We start from the raw sequence: 20,706 nt of genomic DNA, 5'->3' as shown, positions 1-20,706 counted from the left end.
GAGCTCTTTAACATTGGCTATTCCCCAAATTTCTGCTCCATAGAGGGCTGCAGTTCCTTCCCTTTTCTTACATGAAAGACACTCCTAAGGTAGGCTCTAGGTAGCCCCATAGGCAGGGTGCAGTGTATGTTTAGGTTAGGACATATACTAAAGTGTTTTATATGTCCTAACAAGGAAATACTGCCTCATTCAGGTTTCACTGTTGCAAGGCCTATCTCTCTCATAGGTTAACAAGGGGGATGCCTTTAAAAATGATTCAAGTGTAGATTCCCTCTGGGGGCAGATAGACATATGGAGTTTGGGGTCTCTGAGCTCCAAGTTTTAAAATATGTCTTTTAGTAAAGTTGGTTTTAAGATTGTGTGTTTGAAAATGCCACTTTTAGAAAGTGGGCATTTTCTTCCTTAAACCATTCTGTGACTCTTCCTGTTTGCGGATTCCCTGTCTGGGTCAGTTTGACAGTTGACCTGTTTGTACCTCTCTCTAGACAGTGACACTGAGGGAGCTGAAATGAAGCCTGCATATCCTGATGAGCCACCTGTGCTAGGAGGGAGGGGAGGAGTGGTCACTTACACCTGAAAGGGCTTTGCCTGCCCTCACACAATGCAGTCTCCAACCCCTGGTGTGTCTGGGGCCTGGCCTGGGCAAGGCAGGATTTCACGAACAAGAGAGACTTTCCTTGGAAGTAAGCCTATTTCAAAGGCCAAAATGGCTATAAGATGAGCACCTAAAACCACAGACTTTAGATCACTTCTGGACATCAAGAGGAACCTCTGCCTGGAGAAGAGCTGAGGAGAAGTGCTACTCTGCCTGAGACTGTGCTTTGTGGAGATAACCTGCAGTTGCTGCTCCTACCTGTGCAAGAGGACAAAGACTGGAATTTGTGTGCCTTCCTGCTTGTGAAGAAATCTCCAAGGGCTTGTCCTGAGCTTGCCTCCTGTTGTTAACATCTCAGGGACATCAAAGACTTCTCCTGCCAGCACCTGGACTTTTTGTTGAGACTCTTGCCCTGCCAAGTGGTGCCCTATCCAGTTCCTGGGGAAGGTGAAGCTGGCAGACCAAAACTGAAAATCCCCGCACAGATTGCTGTGCGGGGAAAAGTTTGACGCACCTTCTGAGAAGTGGCTGAAAAAATTACGCGCAACTGGCTTCACAGCAGAAATCAACGCTGCACCGGCATCGCAGCTGGAAAAATGATGCATGGAGCTGGAACAACGACGCTCACACCCGCTGACGGAGTCTGTTACCATCGCAACCCACATTGCACAGTTTTCCTGAGGCTGTGCGGCAGTATTTTCGACACAAACCTTGCTGGGCACGGAAAAATGACACAATGCCTGCCCGGACCCGAGGGTTCCCCGGATCTACGCATCGCTCCCCTGCAGGGGGAAAAACTATGCATGCTGACCCAACCAGAGAAGGAGAAATTACGCACGGATTCGCTTGCGGGTGAAAAATCAACGCACCGCTTACCTTTTTCGATGCACACTCGTCCGTGCGTCTAAAAAGGTGCTCTACCCAGGTAATTTTCAATGCTGACAGTGTTTTACCTGTTTTCTCAAGGATTTAGGACTGTTTTTACTTTTTAAATAACTTGACTTGTGTATGCTAGATTTTTGTTGTTTTGGTCTTGTTGTGTTTAGATAAATATGTTCTACTTTTCTAAACCTGTGCTGTGTTATTTTGTAGTGTTTTTCACTGAGTTACTGGCTGTGTTGGTACAAATACTTTACACCTAGCACTCAGAAGTTAAGCCTGCCAGCTCATGCCAAGCTACCAAGGTGGTGAGTGGGGGTTAGCTGAGGGTGATTCTCCTTTACCCTGACTAGAGTGAGGGTCCTTGCTTGGACAGGCGGCAACCTGACTGCCAATCAAAGACCCCATTTCTAACGACTACTTATCAGCGTTTATGAAAATTATGGTATTGAAACTGATTTTCGCACAGGTTTGTACACTGAGTGAGTCCAAGGGTAGCCAGTTGAGCACTTCACTTTGGGCCAGATGTATCATCACGGCCCTTTGCGAGTCGGAAATAGCGATTTTTAAGAAATCGCTATTTCCAACTCGCAAAGTGCCATATATCACATTTGCGATTCGATAATAGCGATTTCTTAAAAATCGCAAATGCTATTACCGAATCGCAAATTGCGATACTGGCCCCATTCGCAGCTATGGGCCTGGTTGCCCATAGCTGCGAATTTTTTTGCATTTCCAAAATTGTGATTTCTGAACCAGAAATCGCAATTTTGGAAATGCAAAAGCCCAGGGTGCTGTGGGCCTAAGGCCCCCTCTGCTGCACCCCAAAAATGTTTTGGGGGACATGTAAGGTGCACACATGCCAAAAGGGCATGTGTGCATTACATGTTCAATTTAAAAATACATTTTAAATGCATTTTTTAATTTTGCACCAGGTTACCACCTATTTCATATCATGGTATTTTGCATGTGAAAAATGCCATTCTGCGAAAAATCGCAAATGGCGATTTTTTGCAGCATCGCCTTGCGATGTGGATTTTCAAATCGCAAATTGTGGCTCGCAAAACCAGGTCGCAACGCAAGAAATCACAATTTTAGCGATTTCTTCTTTGTGGTCTGTGAATGCCTTTCATGCATTGCAGACCACTTTTTTGCACTCGCACCAGCCGAAGTTGCGATTCACACTGTTTGCGAGTGCCAAAAAATTTCATACATTTGGCCCTTTGTCACTTGACTTTTTCTGTGATCACCTTGAATGCGGTTAGGTGGCACACAATGATTGTTATGAGCAGTGGGCTATTATTTGACATCTCTGCACAAATGTAAAGCACGTTTGTCCCACTTAGGCAGGATTCTTTACTTTATCATGGCACTGATCACCCGCACGTATAAGAGCTGTATATTGTGTAAAGCACCCAGCATTTGTATCTACTCCTCCTTTTGTAATGTGTGAACAATATATATGGCCACTGGGGAAGCTACATAGATCTTGCAGTTTAACATGCCTCTTGTTTAGCATTGCTGATTGACCCAGTTGGCGTCTCCCTGAGATGATGAATGGTTGCAATGCTTTAATTTTCAGCAGGCTGTTCCTCTTCTCTCTGTTTTGTTTATGAGGTTCAAATATTGATTTTTCATGCATGCGGTTAGCACGCTTCACCCTTACACGTGTTTTAGATATCAGGGTGGGCAAAGAGGATTATAATTGTTACTACATTAGTATAATTAATTCTCTGTGTTGGGTGTAGTAGCTTGAGCTGGGAATATTCTCTCCACTTAATGATGGCACCATTATGACCACGTGTTGGGTAACATGCATTACATTATGATGACAAACATAGGCTAGTTATCATGACAGCTAGGATGGTTTAGTCCAATTAATCATAATTGGGCATTCCTTTTACTCGCTGCTGTTACACATATTGCCATACTCATCTGGTGGATACACACGAGTCTCGTATGCCTCGGGGGCATTGGCTACATTTGGTCATTACATTAGACTTCTACATGCTGTCCTTATTCAAGTTAATATATATATTTGTTTTTCAGATTCAAACCCTTTGATTCATTGTGATCGCAGTATATTTTAAGATAACTGCCATCCTCAGCATTTTTGCTTTACATTACCACTGTGGTTTTCATTTGTTTTTGACATTGAGTATGCGTATGAAAAAGTCTTGTTAGTTTCTGTTCCCTACCGTGATTAAGGCTACAGCCGAAACACATTGAGCGAGGACTTACTCATCTCAATAAACAAACAGAATTGGATTCTTATCCAGGAGAGTCAGAGTTTTCTGAGAGAATTACTAAGTTGTATCTCATTGAGTAAATGTATTGTGCCTCTGCAACACTGCAGCTGCCTAAATGTCTCCAATGATCTTGTGTGTCTGTTACTTTGCCAATGTAATAGTTCCTTGAGTGTCTCCATCAGATAACTTTACAAGGTGGAACAGCAGCTAAAACACATTTGGATGATTTGCACTTTACAGTAGTTTGTTCTTCTTTGTTAAGAGACCACGGGGCAGCCTCAAGGCACCCGCAGTCCCATCCTGCTCCTCACCTCCTACTGGAGCTGGCATTGTTCCCGCATGCAGGAGCTGTCCTAAAGGCAGCTCCTTGAGTGCGGGAGCAATATGTTCATCTCTTTCCCTTCCCGCATGACATCAGGCAGTTTAAATGCCACTGCTTGCTGTCAGCAGAGTTATGTTTGCTCCTGCTTGGCTGGAGGTGTTAGGTCCTGTCAAACAAAAGCAAACAGCTTCCCCCTGAGGGTTGGCACCTTGGGAGGTAGCAGGAGTCGGCCCTGGTGAGTAGCAACCTCAGGCAATCTATGGCTCCGGGAGGGGTGCCGCAAACCCCCCTCTATTGATCAGCATGGGCTGGCCCCAGGGAGGTGGTGGTCCCCAGAGCTGTATATGGCGTGGTCTCCCTCCTATATTTACAAGCAAAGTTATTGACCCCCCCCCTGATTTGTTTTTCAAAATTAGCCCCTGGAAGGTGGTGGTCCCCTTGGGCCAGAGGGGTCCACAGGGCCCCCTATCTTATTTCATATATCAATCACATGGGAGGGGGTGTTCTCGACGGCCTGAGGGGTTCACACTGCTCCCCGCAATTGCAGAACCGCTCTCTTGCTCACAGTTTCAAATTATGGAACCAGGGAGCTGCTACTTAAACCAGCTCCTTGGTTGCTGGAGCAATGGGACTGCGGGGGAGACCTTGAGGCTCCCCCACAGTCCCAGATAGCCTGTAAAGGACATGTAATAAAATACATTTTAAAACTTTGGGGACCACGGGTGCGTGGGGCTTTCCCTGCAGTCCCAGATAGCCCATAAAGTGCTCATTATAACAATGAGGAAGCCTCTGAGGGCACCCCCATGACTCCAGATAATCCATAAAGGGCTTAAAAAATATATATTTTTAAAATGAGTAGCACAAGCGTGACAGTCACAGACCTTCACACAGAGCATTGAGGGTTTGAGTCCAGCCAGAGTTGTTTCCCTCCTTTTTTTTTTTTGTGCAAATGTTTAGGGCTCCTACTAAAAGGGGATCTTACTGTTTTTAAATTAAAAATCTATTTTTCGTTTCAAATTGTGAAGATATCTCATTCTAAGTATATCACACATCAAGGCCTAAAAAACTCTATGTCCCTCCCTCTCACTCTCTTTCTCTCTCTCTTTCAGTCTCTTTCACCTACTCACACACCCACTCAGACACTTATGCACCCACTCACAGATCCACTCACTCACATACCCACTCACAAACCCACTTAGAACCTTGTGCACCCACTCACAGCCCAGTCAGACCACCCTCACATACCCACTCACAGACCCACTCAGACATAGACACCCACTCACAGACCCACTCAGACTCTCGCACACCCACTGACATCCTCATGCACCCACTCACAGACCTGCGCACACACTGAGGCACCCACTAAAACACTGATGTACGCACTCACACCCAGACAGACACTCTCACCCCCAGATACACCCTCTCACACCTATTCTCACATCTAGAGAGGATGTGGCCAACTCTTGCCGCACACAGCCACAGGGCAGTTCAGAGCATGGGGTTGGTTGGTTAGGGGCTTTGGCAGCAGGATCTGGATGCAGGCCAGGTCTTGTGGGTAACCTCTGCTGCATACAGGCGAAGGCTGTGTATGGTGCACTGTTGGGTGCTTACAGGGGTTGGTTTCACGGCCTGGCTGCAGGCCAGACCCCATGGCCAACCGCTGCAGCACAATGCCAAAGGCCATGCACAGAGGTGGTTGGATTAACGTATAGTAATGGAAATTACTATATGCTAAAAAAAAACATAGAAATTCACTGAAAAAAAACAAAGACTACAGAGATGTTATAGTTAGGAAATAGAATTTAAAAAACATGGAAATTCACTTAAAAGACTAAAGGTTACAGGACCATTATAGTTAGGCTCACATATTAAACATAGGAAACCACAGAAATTCACCAGTTATAGTTAGAGTTACCTCAATTAACTATAACTCGTGTCCTCGCCATGCACTGATAATTACCCCATAAATTATGGCACTCATGACAGCTTTGATAACAACAGTGATAATATCAATGTAATATTTGCAGTAACATTTTTTACGAAAAAACACTGCATGGCGAGGGCGCGAGTTATAGTTTAAGCAGCAAACACATTTTATTTACGTATATTAATTTCATACATTTTAGCACAGCTCGCTTTTGTTTAGCTTCTTATTTTATATTTTATGAGCTGCTTTTCTTATAAAACATACTTGTTCATGTTTCATATTTATCTTTCCCTTGCATGAATTTCACTTTGTGCCCTTCTCAAGGCTGACATATTTATACAGGATACTTTACGAGGCATTGCAGATCGAAGAGCACGAAGACAGCCTTCTAACCATAGACATATTTTCACATCATACCTATTCTCAGAACACAGCACTTTTTGTTACATAAACACCAAACAGGCCGAAGAAGGGTAGAGGGGACATTCCAGCTAACCATCTTATGCTGTGCACAACTTTGTCAACAACATCGCTGATCTTGACCTAGTCTTACCAGCCCATTGGGAAGGCTGCCAGCAGCACAACAGGCAAACCCTTGCCTTCTTTCAGGTATGGGGTCAGGGCTCCTTCCATAAGACCGGGATGGTCTGAAGGGCTAACATTGTTATGCTCTCATGTTAGAAGCTAGAGTGTAGGTAGGAATTCTTGAACTCATGATTATATCAGAATTTCGGGACTGTTTATATGTTTCACTCTAATGGTCACAATCATCACTGTATCATATTTAATCTTCCTAATAATCATAGCTCATGCCTTTTATTGCTTCAATAAATGCATTGAAACATATCCTGCATTCCTTTGACTGCCTGTGCATGTGTGAGACTTGTGCAAATGAGAGACTTCTTTGAGGAGTCCACGTTTCATGTTTTTAGGCTGCCACAAGTCACCTTTACTTTTCTAGGTTTGGGTGAGTTTCTGCTAGCTAGACAAAGAGGTCAAGCTGACAGCTTCAAGACAGTGTGGGACTGACTCAGTCACCCACACATGGTGGTGCTACTGCCCCAAACAAGCAGGCTTATCCCCATGATAAGAGTCCTACAATAGTGTTGTGAAAACATTTCATGATTGAACACTTTTGAACACTTTTTGCACTCCTGGATCTATGTAGATGTTCCCTTTGCACATGACAACTAAATTGGTTTAGTGGTTGTTAAGTTATAGGACAAAATCAATTTGTGATATCTGTTGTTGCGTTAGTACCATTGTACTGCTGCAGTACATAACAATGACATCACAAAATATTCTGCTTACTGGCAGATAGTCGACAGTGGAAAGGCAGCCTTAATAGATTACTTAACGGGGGAGAGGTTGTAAATGTACTGTAAATAGGCTTCAAAAAGCCCACATAAGGCAGTAGTGATAGGCATATGCCATTTAATATGTACATATTGTTTTTAAAAACATTTATGGACTACCTCAGTAGTGCCAGAGCAGTGTCTAAGAAATATCAGTCAAATTGAAAAAAATATTTCACAGCATTAACTTTTATTATACAAAATATAGGGGGGGGGCTCTTACAAGAGCCTTTAGCCATTTGGCAAAGAAAAATAACTTATATATGTTGGATAAGATGGATAAGCCAATTTTTCAGGTTGGCAAGTATTTTATGGTTTTCATAGGTGGTAAACTGGACACTATTTATGCAACACTACTCTAAACCATTCAACTGTGTGCCACTCCAGTGTACTCTATTCCACTGTATGCTACTCCATTCTATTCCACTCCACTTTATGCCACTTTAGTGTACGCCACTCTACTCTACCCAGCTCCACTGTTCGCTACTCGACTGTACTCCAGTCATCAACACTGTACTTTACTGAATGACAGTCTATGCCCGCCACTCTGTCACACTGTACTTTACTTTATAGTACTTCACTGCACAATGTCTCCTTTCAGTGTCAGTCAACAGCACTCTAGTTTAGTGTGTGGCACTGTATGACACTCAACTCCACTGTATGACACTCTGTGCAACTCCCTCGATGCCACTCCACCCCACTTTACTGAACTTGAGGTCACATTACTCCACTCTACTCTAATGTACTACACTGCTCCACTGTACACTGCTCCACTCTATGCTACTCTATGCCACTCCACTCTACCACATTGCACCATGCTCTAATCTGCTTCACACTACTTAACTTAATATCACTGCAATCCACTCTGTGGCATTCCACTGTACTCCATTCAATTACACTTTACAAGGCTGTACGACTCGCCACACCACTACAATGTATGACACACCACACCAGTCTATGACAATGTACTCCTCTGTATACTATGCCAGGCCACTCTACTAAACTCCACTCCACTCCACTCCACAATTAACTCCACTATACACAACTGTACTATACTCTATGCCACTCTACAAGACTCTACTCAACTCTATCCTCATACACTCCACTGTACAACTCTATATTCTACTCTACGTGACTTTCCAATACATTATGACACAACACTCCACTGTACTTTATGAGACCCCACTCCAATTCATGACATTTTACTTGAGTCTACACTATGCCACTCCACTCTACTGATCTCCATGCTACAGTACTCTAGGAGACACCACTCACTCTATGACACTTTGTTCCAGTATATGCTTCATCCCACTCAACTCCACTCCGCTCCACTCTACTTCACTATACAACACTATGCTCTGTGACATTACACTGGACATGACTGTCCTTCACAATACTGTATAACACTCTAATTAACAGTATGCACTGTTTTCTGTGTGCTAGGATTTCAGATGGTATAAGTGATGAATTATGAAAGGGTATATGCAGTGCATAGTAGAGAGGCAAGTTATAGTTATTGTTGTGTATCTAGTGAGCTGAAAACAGTGTGTATCAAGGAGCACTAGTTATTATAATAATAATGAAGGTGGTGCATAAATTATACATTTATGGTATAACTGTGACTTATACATTTGTATTTTTGTGTACATTAAGTTTCGGTTATATAGAAAGAAGAAATTAAGTTATAATAATTTAAATGTGGTGTGTACATTAGAAATTTTAGATATAAGTATTACTTTGAAATTTCTTATATTTGTGTTAAGTTTGGTTTGTATAGAAAGGATAAATAAAGTTTTCCTAACTATAACTAAGTTTTAACCTTTGCTTTTTTCATTTCATATAGTTTCATAACCTTATGCATTTAAAAATGAATGTCACAAAAATGTTATTAAATATAGATGAATTACATCTTATTAATTCTATAAATCATTTTTAATAACTAATAATGCATACTAAAAATACTTTACTTGACAATTTATTTTTTATTTCTCCTTGAGAAAAATAAATTGAGTGTATTTTAATATAGTTTAAATATTTTGTTTTTCATTAAAAATGTAGTTAATTGTACTGTAGCATGTTGTCTTCTACAATTAAAATAAATATATCTAAATAATCTACATTAATATTTTACATAAAAATATCTTAACAATAATAATCTTTTTTTTCTCTTTTCCCTATCCTTTACCACGATGGCGGAGATCTTCCTATGGTAAAGTATGGGGAAAATGCAAGAAGTTTATTAAACTTGAAAACCATAATTACATATGTTTACTATAGATATTCATGTACATTAAATGGATATGTGTATTTTAAATGGAAATAAGGAAATGCAACATCACTATTGTCTTAATTTCGAACTAAGGGCCTCATTATGAGTTTGGTGGGTAGGTTGAAGTCCCTCTCTAAACTGCTTCCATACCGTCGACGACCCTTCCTAAACCCTTCCTTACTCCTCCCTTTTATTGATAAGTATTCCCCATTTTCCAGCCACTTCCCTGCATCCCTCCACATTTACTTCTAAAACGTATACTTATATGTGCAGAGACTCCAGGGATCTCAACACACATAAGTATAGGAGAGATGGAAGCATAAACTCCGCCCACAGGTTTGTGAGCAACATTTTGTAGTACATTCTATACTACTACAAAATATACTACAAAATACAGATCATAAAGAGCCCTCATTATGTTTCTTTCTCAGGGCTTCACTCCTTAAAATATTTTTTACATGTACATTTACGGATGCCTAATTGGGAAAGAGGGCACAACATATCATAGGTTCTCATCCCTAGATTCACAGTTACAATATTCATGTTTTCATTTTATTGGCTTGCACCCCTGTGTATTCAGACAGCTTCTTTGGAACCACCCTCAGAGGGCCTTCACTTTGGATTCCTGTGGCATCATGTGTAAGATAATTCATAGGCTTGCCCCTTCTGTCTCGATTTTCTAGACAGGTAGGGAATGCCCTTTGACATTAGAAAGAGTTGTCCTCACCATCCATGGATAAGAGATATACTTGTACCTCAAGACATAGTTGTAATAATCAGACTCGGTCAGATGGTACTTTAATAGTGCTTTGTTCATGAAATTCTGATGAGCCCTGAGGAATTTTTGATTCAGGGGGTGAGCAGTTGACTAATTAGTTGACGCTCTTTTCTAACTAACAACCAGAGTCCTCAGAGTCTTTTTGAATGGAATTCCTCTTCTTACGTGCTTTCTCTGGGCTACACTACTGAATTGGTTTCTGTCTTTTTTCGCCACATCAGTCCTTTCAGATTTCATACTTGGTTTATAAATTAGGCCTTTCGGCCTGTTTTATTATTTTATGTGTGGCGGTCCCCACCCAACTGCAGAATCTCCGCAGTTGTAAACTTACTATTAAGTTGTAATTTGTGAATACCAAAAAAGAACACTTACACAAAAGTGTACGTTTACCATTGTGAATCAGGCCCATACTGAGGCACTTTGCAAAACTAGAAGATAAGAGTAGTTTGAATTTCAATGTCAATCAATCTTATTTCATTATCTGATGCCCACTGCATCATTATTACTAGAACTAACCTTATTGTAGCCTCTTTCTTTAATAAGTACAGAATTTAAACAGTTAAATACTGTAACCCTGATTTCGAGTTTAGTGGTGAGGGTACTCCATTGCAATGCAGGTAGGGTACCCTATCTACCACATTTCTGCCTGCCCCATTTTAGGTTGAGCAGAACTTCATTATGTCAGCAAGGTGACTACTCCATTAATGTTGCTGACATACACCTGCTAACGCGTCCCTTTATGATAATTATTACACATCAGGACTCGTTTTAGGCCAATGAATCTTTTGACCCAGTTGAGAGACACCTTAGGAGATAGCTAATCAATATATCAATCAATACGTCAATGATGTCATCAATGTTTATCATAACAATACATGTCACTTTAGTCAAAGTCATTAATCAATTCAAAACACTACCATGACCTTGCAGTCATGAATAACCACACCAGTTTAGTAGAATTTTATGAGTTTTATTCCCTATTGGTCACAATTCTAAAAGCAGATGCGTTAATCTTAAAACCAAGAAACATAATAGCATAGTCATGCTATGGCAACTTTGCTAAGATTTCATTAAGGGGAGAATCACAAACATCAGAACATAACACGGCGTGATCATAGATCAATTTAGCAGAGTGTCAATAACGCGTCAGTTCAATAAAGCATAGATTCAGTTGTTTGTCTATTCGCGTCAGTTTAGTGAACACCTGTCCTATCTGCTAATTAGCATTGGCATGTTGGGCTTCATGCAAAACAATTTAGAACACCAATTTGGAAAACAGCTAACTATGGTCTCTGTCAAAAGTAAGCAGTTGGTACCTAGAAAGGAAAAGCAAACAGACAAATCACAAATGCATTGTCATAATTACCCTCCAAGGTTTAGGTCAGCGCACAGGTTCAGTCTTCGTCTTCAGGACATCAGTCAAATCGCCATCAGTCAAAACTCAGCTCTGGGGCAAAATGGGTACTTCCCTCAAAAGGAGGTAAAATGTAAAATGGGCATTCTAAGGACGTGGATGGTTCTAAGCAAACCAATAAGTCACCAAACAGAGTGACAGAGTTTCTGGATAAAATCAATAGCATTCCCTAACCCACCTAAATGGCTCCCCGTGTTATGGGTTTTTATCCCTTTTCTGTTGTACATTTCCCCAAAATTCTATTGGTAGTTGGCTATACCCCACTATCTTTCACCTATTAGAAAATGCATTAGGTCATTAATCTTTCACCCCATAATATTTTACAAGTCTCTCATTGCTCCTCATGTTCGATGTCTTCAGAGGTAGCACGTCTGGTATGATTTAATCCTTCTGTAATTCTTTGCACATCTTTGGTCAGTAGGTCCATTGTCTTCACCGGTTTGAATGACCTTGTACATTACATTAATCTACACTTTTGCATTTTGTCTAATATCATTCTACAAGCAATGAAGAATTTGTGAGAACGGATCTACTATGGTTACATTCAGCTTCTAGTTTGAAGACAACAAGGGGTCATGTCCTTTTGCGAGTCAGCACACTGCAAGATAGGAAAAATACATTTAATATGAGAGCCAAGCAGCTAAGCTTCGGCTCATGCTAACTTAAGGCCTACAAGCATTTCAGCACAAATTCAATAATACAATTATTAACAATTAGTATAAACTTATTCAATATAATAATTCATAAACATTTTAGTTATCATTATTAGTCCACGTATATATTGGCGGCCACTCCCCGTGGTCACATTTCAAGTGCACGTTTAAACAAGATTCACTACATTTGTTTCTATATGTCATTATCACACATTAATTCATAAACATTGCATATTAATATAGATTATATAAGCTACGCTCTCTCACAACTATGAAGGCCAGACGCAGTAAGGGCATTACAGGTTTGGCCATATGATCACCCACCTGGTTTAGAGTGGAAGGTCAGTAGGTCAGTTTTTACTGTCCATCTTCGACAGGTAAAACCTAGTGGAAAGTGACAGTGAAAACTGCTAAATAATTTTGCCACTGTGGGACACAACTATTGGTGTAGGGGTCATTATCTTTTTTAACATTTCAAAAAACAAATCCTGCTTTGGGATTTTGCTTTTTGGACATAAAAAAAACAGGTTAAAAGTTTCATAGACATTAACAATCATGTTGAGGCAGCCTTCTGTCAAACTTTGAATACAGTGCTAGAAACTGCCTTGACTGAGGTTCCTGTTATTATAAAAGATGTGTACTGGACCAGTGGACATCTCGAAATTTAGAGGATGGGTACTTTGTCAGGAAGAAGGAGTATTTTACTCTGTAACCCTTACTGAGTAAAGCCTGGCTACTGCAGTTTAAATCAGGCACTGTATCTTGTTTATCTCTCCCATCCCTCTGAAAGGTACCACAGTGAGGGCCATATGTACGAACACTTTTTCCCATAGACACAGAATGGGTAAAAACCTTTGCTACATCTGGCCCTGAGACACACAAATTGCAAGTATTAACACCTGTACTCTTAGTCATAGAGATACACCAGAAAATTCACCCCTGCATACACGGGAACATGAATAGAAAATTCAAAGACAGTCACTCCAATTAATTCTCTCAGACGCATGCATGCATACATACAAACACACACACGCAGATACATATTCACTCACACCAATTCACATACTAATGTACATATGCACACTTACTCATGCTTACAGGGGCACAAACTGCTCTTTTCAAGTAGATAAAACTTGCTCTTTTTGCAAACCTGGCAAGTGCATGAACGTGCATTAAATATGCATGGCTCCTACGTTTTATAAAGACAGTTGAGACCTGACTTTTGGTTAATAATGTATGAGTTGCATTGCTGACTTGATGAGCAGTGATATAATCTGCAGCACTATTTGTCAAAGGGATTGTGTTTTTAGGCTTTTCTTTGCAATAACATAATTCAGCATAAATTGTGGATACTGCGCAGGGCTGAATAATATCAAAACATAACTACCCTGAGAGGGCAGTGCATTCAAGAAAAACCTTCAGTTATGTCTGAACAATAGTAAGCAATCATTAAATTTATAGCAGAGAGTAGCAAGAATTGGCTGCCGTCCTTTTGACTTTCTTAATGCATGTTTTCTTACCTTTGTAAATGAAACATTGCTGTGGGGCTGAAAGCCCCCACCAATATTAAAAAAAATGGAAAAAGCTAATTATGTTTGGAGTCAAAAAGCATGCATTGCAATAGTGTCTCGTGCACTGTAGGAAACTGCTATGAGTGCGGATATGTTTCTTGTGAAAAGGGAGAATGCCATCACTCACAGGGAAGCTAGCTAATGGCTGAAGTAGGCTAACCCACTGACCCATCCTGTATGTGGTAGTGTGGAAGAAACGTGAATGAAACACCAACAGACCAATGGGTGAAAAGAGCTGCCTTAAATCCCATATATATAAAGCCAGTATTTATAATTTTCGAAACTCCAAAGGTCATGTCAGTCACCCGACCTAAAAAGGGAATTGAGTGGGACTGACGAACTGAAACGGCAAACACGAAGACGTAACTTGTCCTGACTGTGGCTATTGCGATTTTATGAAAGACACACGTTTATTACAACAACAACGAAAAATAACAAATACAGCAGACCTATATCATTGACACACGTGCAGTCTATCAGTCAGTGCTTCCAAGGCCATAAAATGTATCTAAGCTTCCTTTTTCAAGACAAAGTAGGGGAGATGTGCTGATTTTATCATCCTGGAGGAAAACACGAGGGAGAGGGGTCCTGAAGAGGTCTGGAAGGCATGGAAGCATGGACACTTTGCCCATTAACTGATCAGGGCGCACTTTGTCCCATGAACAATAACTACCGGGCTAATTGTAGGGTTTCCTTGAACAACAACAGTTATAACAGATGGCATTATGGACTCCCTGACTTTAAGGCTGAACACAAGGCCGTGAGATTAGCAAAATAACTAGCAACATTAGAAGTATCATCTCCTTGTGAGGTTGAGTCAATTTACCTCGGGTCAAATTCAACTGTGGCTGGGTATCGCTGCCAACGCACACTTATAGTATCAAAATAATTCATATATAGTCTCAACATGTCTCTGCTGCAGAGCTCCAAAAGGAAGGGTGGGCACCCAACAACCTTAATGAACCAAACAAGTTCAAAATATTAAGAAAGCGCCCTTGAGTACACAAAATCAAGGAGCCCACTGCATTTATGTTAGCAGCACATTTTATAATATAATCTTTATGCTTCCAGTTTTCAGTTGTCACACTTTAAACCTTTATCGCCAGTTAACACTGTTTGAACCTTTTAAGCCAAAACGTGTTACCTCGAAATGGTGTGTCGCCCGTGACTTCATCAGGGCTAAAAATAAATAGAATCACTATTTTACATATAACAATCTGCTCAATAATCAGTAATACAATAACACTGTTACCCTTCAGTTTGTGACAAAACCATATACAAAATCAGGAGGAATTATCATATTAGAACACCCTGTGTGGAAACCCTAAGACATCATTGAAAGTAAGTTTATTAATCGTAACTGCTTATATCTATACATTTTTTAAAAAATTGGTAGCACCAAAAATACACAATCATCCTTCTGAGACACGTGCAGATTTTCTCTCCATCACCATGTGTAAAATATATAATAAACACTAACGTAAACCCCAAGCTATCCAGATGTAAAAAAAACGTATCCACACACCTTAATATCAATAGTTGATTGTAATAGTAGTAAGGTACATAAAATAAAGACAGAAAAATATTTAATTGTAAATCCCATTGAGATGAAGCAGAAAGTAACGTACAAGGTGAATACCGTGTACCGGTGAATACCGGTCACCTAATTAGAAATGTGGTCCTTCATATACAACTGTATCTCATAATTCAATGGCACCTAAAAATGATAGCCTATGAATGACTACTAATAATGAGTGGACATGAGTAAAACTACACTAGGTTCAATCTCTCAACACCTAGTACACAGTATACCAATGATAGACCAACCAAAATAACACCATACAGGAACAATAGTCCCCAACCAAGACTAAGACACTAAAACACAAGCAAGTGCGACTGTCAGTTCTCTCCATCTTAGTTTATAGTGCCCATAGTTCATCCTAGAAATTATAGGATTAAGGTACATCATATGTGAGAAACAACATAAGATCAAACTATAAAGATCACATGTATTTATCACTCGTTAATGAATTATACCCAAAAGTTACTCTGAAATCTCCAAGAAACAATATAACACCTGAATATTGTAAATTGAATAGCCAGTACTCAATCTCATTTAAACATAACCCATTCTCATATAAAAATCAACTGAACCCATGTTCACCGGATAGTACTCCTGAAACTCTTGTAATGCAGCGTTCTAATCGGAGCCATCTTACCTCCATTTAAATAGTAGCAACATCGGACAACGGACCAATTCTATTGGTACCGTAAATGGCTGCCATCTTAGATTTGCTTTATTTAATGGAGTGGTGATTCCTGGTAGATAGGTAATTACTCCCACATTGCACAAAAGTACTAACAAGTACGATCCAATTATAACATAAAATATAGTAAAACCTTGTTTAACCATACACTAAATGGTCTTCACTCAACAAAGTGCAGTGATTAACGCAGTTGCCTTCTTGTTTCCATGCTTTGATAATATCTGGCAAAACCAGACTACGATTGTAATTCAAATGTAGCAGCCATCTAAGCATTGGCATTGGCAAACTAAAACAACATATAGGGCCTCATTATGAGTTCGGTGGACGGTTTTGCCTGTCTGCCGAATTTCTGACGGGGAGGTTGCTGCCATTGTGGCTACCTCGCTAGGTCAGTGGGTGGAAACCTCAGTTTACACCTGCTGGCCTAGCGGGAAACAGCTGACAGCATCGTCTCCGGCTTGTAATCGAGCCAAAGGCAATGCTGCAGGTTGTAGGGTGCACCAGCACCTTTGCAATGTTCACTGTCTGTCAGCTAAGCAGACAGTAAACATTGTGATGGTGCTGGCCAGGGAGACCCCTGCACTGTCCATGCCAAGTGCATGGGCAGTGCAGGGGACTCCCTGGGGTCCCCTGCACCCGTTCTCCACCAGCCTTTTCATTGCGTTGCTTCTTCCATGAAATCGCTGGCGGAGAATGTGGTCGTAATCCCCAGGGCAGCGCTGCTTGCAGCCTTGCCCTGGCGGATTAGGACTGCCACAACCGCCAGACTGTTGTGATCTGTGATCCTAGTGGTGCTGGAGGTTCGACCGCAGCATGTCTGCTGTGGTCGTAATATGGTGTTCGGACTGCCGCATTGGCTGTGGTCCGACCACAATCCGCGAACCTGGCAGTCAGAAGACCACCAGCTTTGTAATGAGGCCCACATTCCCAAATTAAATTCAATTTATCATACTTTTGTAGCGTTTAAGCTCCCAGGGTTTTAGCTGACACTAATACAGGGTCCCATGAAGCATCCCAGTAACGTGACAAATCATAATATAGCACTCCGCTAAAGCATTATCTTATCTTGGTCATAAAGTTGCTCCTGTAAAAAAAAAAAAAAAGCAAGGGCTACTACATTGGTGTAGTTGCCATCTTAGAACCACAACCAACGAAATACCCTCTATTACTGTAAATATATAATCCAGAATGCATCATAATAGAGCTTTCCCATTCCATAATTCAAGCTCTCATTATTGTAAAAAAACAGCATCTCATTTGGACACCATCCAGTCTTAATACATAACCGAATGCTGATTAATTGATAAAGTAACTTCACAAAACCATCATTATTGATGCAAAATGTTTATTCACAATAGAATAAATAGATGGAGTGGCAATGTATTATCCGGTGACCATCGATGGACAGCTCCTAGGTTACCTCGGGGACTCTTCCGCAGCTCCTGGAAACAGAAGCTGGACTTCATTCACCACCATCGACCTCGATCTTCACCCACAGAAGGGTGGGCATTGCCTCTTGCCCCACCTGGACACTCTAACATTGATTGGTCTCTGTCCCCTTCTTTTGCAGGTCCTCTTCTTCCGGAATCTACAATTGGGTTCCACCGGTCTGGTCCTGCTCTCACAATATTCCATATAAATAATTAAATAAATCTGGGCTGCCCACCTCATCTACCACTAGAGAGCCCTGGCTACCTAGACAGGCTACCTAGACAGTGGTGGCTGGTGACATTTGAAAGAGGTGGGGCGTAAACGTTGGGTATGACATTTATGTAGTGAGTGAACCAAGCAATCTAGATGGACAAACAAGGATCCAAGGTGAGTCCTCCTCCCAATTTTTTTTAAAAAAAGAGAGACAAATGGCGCATTTGTAAGCAAATGAATTTAGAGTGAAAGCAAGGTTTATAGAACAGTGGCAACATATAGGGCCTCATTATGACCCTGGCGGGCGGCGGAGGCCGCCCGCCAGGATGCCGCCCTCCAAAATACCGCGCGGCGGTCAAAAGACCGCGGCGGGTATTACAAGTTTTCCCCTGGGCTGGCGGGCGGTTGCTGAAAAACCGCCCGCCAGCCCAGGGGAAAACGACCTTCCCACGAGGATGCCGGCTCGTAATCGAGCCGGCGGAGTGGGAAGGTGCGACGGGTGCAGTGGCACCCGTCGCGTATTTCAGTGTCTGCAAGGCAGACACTGAAATACTTTGCGGGGCCCTCTTACGGGGGCCCCTGCCGTGCCCATGCCATTGGTATGGGCACGGCAGGGGCCCCCAGGGGCCCGCGACCCCCCCTACCGCCATCCTGTTAATGGCGGCTTTCCCGCCATGAACAGGATGGCGGTAGGGGGGGTCAGAATCCTCATGGCTGCGGAGCGCGCTCCGCAGCCATGGAGGATTCACACGAGCAGCGGAAAGTCAGCGGGAGACCGCTGACTTTCCGCTTCTGACCGCGGCTGAACCGCCGCGGTCAGAATGCTCGTTGGAGCACCGCCAGCCTGTTGGCGGTGCTCCCGTGGTCGGTGGCCCTGGCGGCCACCGGCCGCCAGGGTCAGAATGACCCTCATAGTCTTGAAATACTAAACCCAATAAAAACTGCCACATATCTTTACTGCATTAATACGTTCAACAGTTATTTTAATGTGCAAATTGTATAGTGCTGCAACTTCAGGCCTTTTAAAGTGTGTGCTTGCCCAGTGTCTTGCGCTGCATGCAGCACAGCACCAACTTTGGAAGAAAATACTCTAATCAGGCATCATGAAGCACCCACAGCTGCTAACTGCAATCAACCATACAGAAATATGTGGAGACAGATCTTTAAGTGAGATTAAAAAGTGGGGGCTCGCTAAAAGGGAACGTTAACAATACATTTCTGTGATTCCCATAGAGTGCCATCCGACCTGGATTATGGTTTCCCTCTGATATGTTATTGCATTCAGAAACATAACACAACTGAAATACACCTAAAACTTGTCAGTACTCTTAGCTTTGTCAGTGGTTGTTAGCTGTTTAAGATAAATGAGTAACAACAATGATTAGCTACAAACAATTAACTTTAAAAATGTTTCAATTCTGAAAATTGTGAGACTGTGAAATTAAAAATGATTGAGGCCTATGGAAGGAGTATGTTGATAAACAAACTAGGTTGACTTGGGGAAGTATATGCCTAAACTTCTACAGCATTTAAAATACTTTTTTAAATCTACTTTAATCTAAAATAAATGCATGATACTACAAATTAATTTATATCACCATTTAATGATTAATCTAATGAACAAATATATCTCCTTTCATCATAAAAACTTCATTATAAAGTAGGTGCTCCCAATTTACGATGCAGTGAAAGTGCAATAGTGATATACATGGAAAAACTGTTATATACAATATATACAAATGGGTTTAAAAAGCAAGCAAAGGAAAAAGCAAACTTCAAAGGCACCCCTTCAATTCAGGTGTCTTGAAGTTGCTTATTTATAATCCACATATAATATAGTCAACGTTTCGACCCTATATCAAAATATCAGTCATTAGTGGGTCACCCTCAGGACTGAATAGCTCTTTAACTGGGAACACCTAGTATTTTAAAATATCCTATTTGAACGATTCCCATTAATTCATAGAATACATCTCTTCTTTTTTATATTTCCTGGTGTCAATAATTTACAATTTGCACCCTCTTCCAATTGGCAAGAATCTTCCAATACTTTATTGCAAATTTGCAGGCATTCCTTTATTTTGCCTTGCAAGAATATTCTCCGGCTTGTGTCCATAGAAGAAGAAAAACGCTGTCTGTGTTGTAGGAGTATGGGCTTCAGTTATGTGTGCTTTACATTAGATATTTATGCCCTTTTTATCTTCACATCTCTTCCATGTGCACATTTTCAACCTCCTCTCTTTCTGCTTCAGCACCCTTTTTTTCCCTCGCTCCTTAATCCACTCCCTCGTATCTTCCTCATGTAACCAACCCAAACATACAAAGCACTCATTCACATTGAAGCACTTTATTTCATTTTGCTTTTACCTTCTAACTATTTTGAACTGTATGCACACCTTCACACACATTTACACTGAATTTAATTTGCAATTGTACTACATAAGCATTGTTCTGTTTCCTCTGCAGAGACCAACCCACTGTCAGGCACTTTGCTTAACCTTCAGCCTCGGCACAAGCGCTCTCAGTCAAAGACCCTCATTAACACCTGGCATGAGTCAAAGTATGCCCTATGCAAGAGTAATACCATACACAGAACTACAGCATAATGAAACAGCTAGCTCTGTTGGGGAAAGGAACATTAAGTAAAACATGTGAAATAAGAGGTACTAAGTGACTGACACACATTACACATATTTTACCATTCATTGTTCGCATATCAATCCATGTTTGTGGCAAAAATGTTAAGGGCATGAAGATAGGGCCAGCTTTAATGCCAGACAGCA

The sequence above is a fragment of the Pleurodeles waltl genome, chromosome 8 (assembly GCF_031143425.1).
Source record: "Pleurodeles waltl isolate 20211129_DDA chromosome 8, aPleWal1.hap1.20221129, whole genome shotgun sequence".
Taxonomy (NCBI): Eukaryota; Metazoa; Chordata; class Amphibia; order Caudata; family Salamandridae; genus Pleurodeles; species Pleurodeles waltl.
This window is presented reverse-complemented; position numbering follows the sequence as displayed.